This window comes from Muntiacus reevesi, chromosome 2 (genome assembly GCF_963930625.1).
Source record: "Muntiacus reevesi chromosome 2, mMunRee1.1, whole genome shotgun sequence".
Classification (NCBI taxonomy): Eukaryota; Metazoa; Chordata; class Mammalia; order Artiodactyla; family Cervidae; genus Muntiacus; species Muntiacus reevesi.
Window position 1 is genome coordinate 156,981,375 of NC_089250.1, and position 7,496 is coordinate 156,988,870.

The 7,496-nt window shown below is 42.3% G+C and overlaps 1 pseudogene; it reads left to right on the forward strand.

The window, feature by feature from the left end:
- The first annotated feature begins 902 nt into the window (after window positions 1-902).
- Window positions 903-1,815, forward strand: LOC136157294 (craniofacial development protein 2-like; annotated as a pseudogene).
- Window positions 1,816-7,496: the final 5,681 nt, after the last annotated feature.

Genomic DNA, 7,496 nt, shown 5'->3' on the forward strand with positions numbered 1-7,496 from the left:
AAGGCCCACTTGACTTCACATTCCAGGATGTCTGGCTCTAGGTGAATGATCACACCATCGTGATTAACTGGGTCGTGAAGATCTTTTTTGTACAGTTCTTCTGTGTATTCCTGCCACCTCTTCTTAATATCTTCTGCTTCTGTCAGGTCCATACCATTTCTGTCCTTTATTGAGCCCACCTTTGCATGAAATGTTCCCTTGGTATTTCTAATTTTCTTGAAGAGATCTCTAGTCTTTCCCATTCTATTGTTTTCCTCTGTTTCTTTGCACTGATCGCTGAGAAAGGCTTTCTTATCTCTCCTTGCTGTTCTTTGGAACTCTGCATTCAAATGGGCACAGGTGGCGCAGGAGTGGCGGGCAGTGGAGAGGAGAGACCCCACGTCCAAGTTCAGGAACAGTGGCCAAGAGGAGCTGCTGGAGCAGCCGTGAAGAGATAACCGCATGTCCAAGGAGCGGCTAGTGGCGGTTGGGTGGTGCAGGAGCGGCGAGCGGCAGAGAGGAGATACCCCACGTCCAGGGTCAGCGGCCCTGAGGACATACTCCAAGTCCAAGATAAGGAGCAGCGGCTGCGCTTTGCTGGAGCAGCCGTGAAGAGATACCCCAAGTCCAAGGTATGAGAAACCCAAGTAAGACAGTAGGCGCTGAGAGAGGGCATCAGAGGGCATCAGACTGAAACCACAATCACAGACAACTAGCCAGTCTGATCACATGGACCACAGCCTTGCTTAACTCAGTGAAACTAGGCCATGCCGTGTGGGGCCACCCAAGACGGATGGGTCATGGTGGAGAGTTCTGACAAGACGTGGTCCACTGGAGCAGGGAATGGCAAACCGCTTCAGTATTCTTGCCTTGAGAACCCCGTGAACGGTATGAAAAGGCAAAAACATAGGATACTGAAAGATGAATTCCCCAGATCGGAAGGTGCCCAATATGCTACTGGAGATCAGTGGAGAAATAACTCCAGAAAGAATGAAGGGATGGAGCCAAAGCAAAAACAATACCCAGTTGTGGATATGACTGGTGATAGAAGCAAGGTCCGATGCTTCTAGATGCTGTAAAGAGCAATATTGCATAGGAACCTGGAATGTTAGGTCCATGAAATAAGGCAAATTGGAAGTGGTCAAACAGGAGATGGCAAGAGTGAACATTGACATTCTAGGAATCAGCGAACTAAAAAGGACTGGAATGGATGAATTTAACTCAGATGACCATTACATCTACTGCTGTGGGCAGGAATCCCTTAGAAGAAATGGAGTAGCCATCATGGTCAACAAAAGAGTCTGAAATGCAGTACTTGGATGCAATCTCAAAAACGACAGAATGATCTCTGTTCATTTCCAAGGCAAGCCATTCAATATCACGGTAATCCAAGTCTATGCCCCAACCAGTAATGCTGAAGAAGCTGAAGTTGAACAGTTCTATGAAGACCTACAAGACCTTGTAGAACTAACACCCAAAAAAGATGTCCTTTTCATTATAGGGGACTGGAACACAAATGTAGGAAGTCAAGAAACACCAGGAGTAACAGGCAGATTTGGCCTTGGAGTACAGAATGAAGCAGGGCAAAGGCTAATAGAGTTTTGCCAAGAGAACACACTGGTCATAACAAACACCTTCTTCCAACAACACAAGAGAAAACTCTACACATGGACATCGCCAGATAGCCAACACGGAAATCAAATTGATTATATTCTTTGCAGCCAAAGATGGAGAAGCTCTATACAGTCAGCAAAAACAAGACTGGGAGCTGACTGTGGCTCAGATCATGAACTCCTTATTGCCAAATTCAGACTTAAATTGAAGAAAGTGGGGTAAACCACTAAATCATTCAGGTATGACCTAAATCAAATCCCTTATGACTATACAGTGGAAGTGAGAAATAGATTTAAGGGACTAGATCTTATAGATGGGGTGCCTGATGAACTAGGGGCAGAGGTTCATGACATTGCATAGGAGACAGGGTTCAAGACCATCCCCAAGAAAAAGAAATGCAAAAAAGCAAAATGGCTGTCTGAGGAGGCGTTACAAATAGCTGTGAAAAGAAGAGAAGCGAAGAGCAAAGGAGAAAAGGAAAGATATGCCCATATGAATGCAGAGTTCCAAAGAACAGCAAGGAGAGATAAGAAAGCCTTTCTCAGCGATCAATGCAAAGAAATAGAGGAAAACAATAGAATGGGAAAGACTAGAGATCTCTTCAAGAAAATTAGAGATACCAAGGGAAAATTTCATGCAAAGGGGAGTTCATAGTGATACAATTAAATAAAAAGTTTGATGAATAACAAGATCTTTACAAACAGAAGACTAATTTAACAGTAAAGTTTGGTATCACCACCTTAACCAAAAGATCAAAGTGACATCGTTTGGTAATGGAACAAATTGAAAATATGTGTCACCTAATGGGACAAATGGAACAAAACATCTCTCTGTGATATTCCTTCCAGAAAAGCATACCTGAACATAATCATGAACAAACATCAGAAACTCAAGTTAAGGGCCTGAATCTTCAAAACTGTCAGGTCAAAAAGACAATGAAAGACCAAGGAACTCTTCCAGACTGAAGGAGGATAAAGAGGCAATCCAGCATACCACATGATTCTAAATAAGATTCTTTTACTATGAAGGACAATCAGACAGAGGAAGACAAATATCATATGATGTCCCTTATATGGGGAATTAATTTGGTTTCAAATTGGGAAAGGATACGTCAAGGCTGTATATTGTCACCCTGCTTATTTAACTCATATGCAGAGTACATCATGAGAAACACTGGGCTGGATGAAGCACAAGCTGGAATCAAGATTGCTGGGAGAAATATCAATAACCTCAGATTCACAGTTGACACCGTCATTATGGCAGAAAGTGAAGAGGAACTAAAGAGCCTCTTGATGAAAGTGAAAGACGAAAAAAAAAAAAAAAAAAGAAAGTGAAAGACAAAAGTGACAAAAGCTGGCTTAAAACTCAACATTCAAAAAACTAAGATCATGACATTCAATCCCATCACTCCATGGCAAATAGGTGGAGAAACAATGGAAACAGTGAGAGACTTAATTTTCTTGGGCTCCAAAATCACTGCAGATTGTGACTGCAGCCATGAATTAAAAGACGCTTACTCCTTGGAAGAAAAACTATGACCAACCTAGACAGCATATTAAAAAGCAGAGACATTACTTTACCAACAAAGGTCCGTCTAGTCAAAGCTATGGTTTGTGCAGTAGTCATGTGTGGATGTGAGAGTTGGACTATAAAGAAATCTGAGCACCAAACAATTGGTGCTTTTGAACTGTGGTGTTGGAGAAGACTCTTGAGAGTCCCTTGGACAGCAAGGAGATCCAACCAGTGAATCCTAAAAGAAATCAGTCCTGAATATTCATTGGAAAGACTGATGTTTTGAAGCTGTAACTCTAATACTTTGGCCACCTGATGTGAAGAACTGACTCATTTGAAAGGACCCTGATGCTGGAAAGACTGAAGTCGTGAGGAGAAGGGGACAAGAGAGAATGAGATGGTTGGATGGCATCACTGACTCAATTGGCATGAGTTTGAGCAAGCTCTGGAAGTTGGTGATGGACAGAGAAGCCTGGCGTGCTGCAGTCCATGGGGTCGCAAAGAGTGGGACAAGACTGAGTGACTGGACTGAACTGAACTGATATGTGGAATTAAAAAAAAAAAAGATGCAAAAGAGCTTAATTTACAAAACAGAAATAGTCTCACAGACTTAGGAAACAAACTCATGAAGGGGGATAGGGATAGACTGTGGAACTGGTATGTACACACTGCTAGATTATCAAAAGGCTGACTTGTTGGATAGTTGGCTTCCCAGGTGGTGTGGTGGTAAAGAATCTGCCTGTCAGTGCAGAAGATGCAAGAGACATGAGTTCGATCCCTGGGTTAGGAAGATACTCCTGGAGTAGGAAATAGTAACCCACTCCAGTATTCTTGCCTGGAAAATTCTGTGGACAGAGGAGCCTGGTGGGCCATAGTCCATGGGATTGCAAAGAGTCAGACACGACCTGGTGACTGAGCACAGACACACACACCCAAGAGTGACCTAGTGTATCGCACAGAGAACTCTGCCCAATATTCTGTAATAACCTAAATGGGAAAAGAATTTGAAAAAGAATAGATACATGTATATGTAGAACTGAATCACTTGGCAGTACACCTGAAACTAAAAAGAAAAAAATTGTTAATCAAGTGCATTCCAATATAAAATAAAAAAATTTTTAATAGTTTTTTTTTTTAAACCAGGACAAGATTGAGACAGCTGGTCAAGTTTGGAGTGGGGTCTGTGGATTAGATGACAGTAATGTGTTAATTTCAATATCTAGATTTCTGGTTATTATAGAGGGTTGAAAGATTTTTTGGTCCCCCAAAAGGTATACCCAGGTCCTAATTCCTGAATCCTGTGAAAGTGACTTATTTGCAAAAGAGTCTTTGCAAATGTAATTAAGTTAAGGATCTGGAGATAAGATCATCTGGATTACCTGGATGGGTCCTAAATCATGTGTCCTCAGACAAGACACACAAGGAGAGGACACAAAGAGAAGAACTCCATGTGAAAATGGATGCGGGAATTGGAGTGATGTAGCCATAACTCCAGGAGTTGGTGATGGACAAGGAGGCCTGGCATGCTGCAGCCCATGGGGTCACAAAGAGTGGGACACGACTGAGCGACTGAACTGAGCCATAAAACCAAGGAACCCGTGGAGCCATGAAGAATTGTAAAAAGTCAAAGAGGATGATTATCTTGGAGCCTCCGGAGGAAGCACAGCTCTGCTGACACTTTGATTTCAGACTTCCGGCCTCCCAACCCTGAGAAAATACATTTCTGTTGCTTTAAGCCTTCCAGTTTGTGGTAATCTGTTATGACAGCCCTCAGGAATGGATATATTGTGTTGTGGTTCTGTTGAAGAATGTTCTGTGTGCAGGAAAGACACACTAAAGTATTTGGCAGTGATGGGCATCATAGCAGCAACCTAACCTCATACTTAAAAACCCTCATTTTTTCTGGAACTGTACTTGAACCTTTATTGTACTTTTGAGATTGTTTCAAAATTTTTTCTTTGTTAAAATTTAAAAAAAAACACCTTCTAGAGCACTTGACAGATCGTGGAGGCTAGCAGGCTGGCAACTCCTGAGAAAATCTCAAGGTGCCCTGGAGGTGACACAGATTCTGAAAGATACGGGAATTCAGAGCATGAATAATAAAGAGTCATAAGTCAGATGTTGGCGTCTGCCTTCCAGTGTGTGCCTCTAATTCTGGATGAAGCAAAATTTCATTCAAGCCCTCTTAAGAAAACTACTCTTGGGGCAGATGGTATGAGACTAGAAATCCAGTCTTGTGGAGACTGGTCTCTTCCCCAGGGTATTCTTCGCTGGGTATTTCTTATGGTAGGCAGTTCACCATGGAGTTTCAACATTCCCAGGGCTATCTTCTCAAGGTGTTTGTGCATCACATGGTGTTTCTCTCTCTTGAGTCAGAGGGCAGATTTGTTTATTGACCAGGAGAGCCTAGATAGAAAAACCCCAGAGGCATTCCAAGATAGAGAATTTCCCTCTCCTAGGAAAGATTTGCTTATATTCCAGGATAATAAAGATAGAATCTCTTTCCAGAAAGGAGGATGGGCAGGTTGGTTAGCAGTCCATCATAAGACTGAGGGATTCCTGCACTCAGCATTTCTCAGCTGTCACACGAACTTGTGTGTGTGTTATCTCCCTGGGTCTGCGCTACATTGCCTCCCTGGGGACTCAGGAGGCAAGGGGAGCTGATGTAAAGCATGAATTTTATGTTTCTGATGGGAAGTGAGGAATAAGCTTTTTAAATCCAGCTGGGCTTACTTCCTTCTCAGCCAAACCTATGGAAGTTCAGAATGAGGTAAAACCGGTCCATGGTTTTAAAAGTCAGAATAGTGGTGGCTCATGCAAGGGTTAGTGACCAGATGGGCATTTAGAAGCTTCTGAAGAAGTGGTTTTTTAAAAAAAGAAGAAGAAGAAGAAGAAAATTTTTTTTAAATTTTTATTTATTTACTTTTTTTTTTTTTTTGACTGCACAGGGTCTTCGTTGCTGCATGCAGGCTTTCTCTAGCTGCAGTGAGTGGCGGCTACTCTCCAGTTGCGGTGTGCAGGCGTCTCGTTGTAGTGGCTTCTCTTGTTGCAGACCACAGGGTCAGCAGTTGTGGCTCCTGGGCTCCAGAACACAGGCTCAGTACTTGTGGCATGCGGGCTTAGTTGCCCTGTGCCAAGTGGGCTCCTACCAGACTGGGGATCAAACCAGTGTCTCCTGCATTACAAGGCGGATTCTTTATCCCTGGACCACCAGGGAAGCCCTGAGCTCTCTTTCTTCGTCTGCCCAGGTGGTTCACTAAATGAAAATTCATTAGGATGTACACATATGATTTCTCTGTGTTTATAATAGTTGCATTACCATTTTTACATTAAGGAAAGGGGCCCTTTGAACTTGACAGCATTGAGAATTACTGCTGTAGGTTAGCTAACCTCTGGCTACTTCCCTAATTACATATTCAACTATATTTTTTTCCTCCTCAAATGCCTACCTAATGCAGCTACCCCAGCCTTCCTCAGATATGCCAAACTCTTTCTCATATAAGAAGATATTTGTACTTGACGTTATCCCTGCCAGAACCACTCTCCTATTTCCATAGCTAATTCCCTTGCTTCGACATTATGGCACCTCCACAGGGAAGACTTCCTGGGCCACTTTATTTAAAATAGTGTTAGTTGTTCAGTCGTGTCTGACTCTTTACAACCCCATGGACTGTACGCTGCCAGGCTCCTCCGTCCATGAGATTTCCCAGGCAAGAATACTAGAGTGGGTTTGTGTTGCTATTTCCTTCTCCAGGGATTGAACTCACATCTCCTACTTCTCCTCCATTGCAGGCAGATTCTTTACCTCTGAGTCACCTGGGAAGCCCCATGTAGTACTGTAACGCATATTTATTGAGAAAAATCCACATTTAATTGGATCCTCGAAGTTCAAAGCCACATTGAAGTTTAAACCCAAGCGAGAGTCAAATTGTAGATATGTTTAAAAATCCCACGTATGATTTTCTTCCTTTCAATTGGTGGGTTTAGCCCACTGACATTAATTATGGTTAATAGACCTATTTTATGTTTTCTATTTTTCATACTTCTTTTTTACATATTTTTCTTCTTTCCTGCATTTCACTGGATTCAGAAAAATTTTGTGCTGAATTTGAAAGTTATATTCTGATTTTTATTTCCCAGCTTTCTTTCCCAGCAACTAGGTGTGATCATGTAAGCCAATAGAATATAAGAAGTGTGGAACTTTCAGGGAAAAAAATTGTCCAAAAGAAGAAGATAATCCTTTTTCTCTTTGTTTCTTCCTGTAACTGCCCTAAAATGAGGGCAAAGAGTGAGACACAACTGAACAACTAACACTATTTTAAATAAAGTGGCCCAGGAAGTCTTCCCTGTGGACTATGAGACCATGAAGTGATCTTGCGTATGGCAGAACT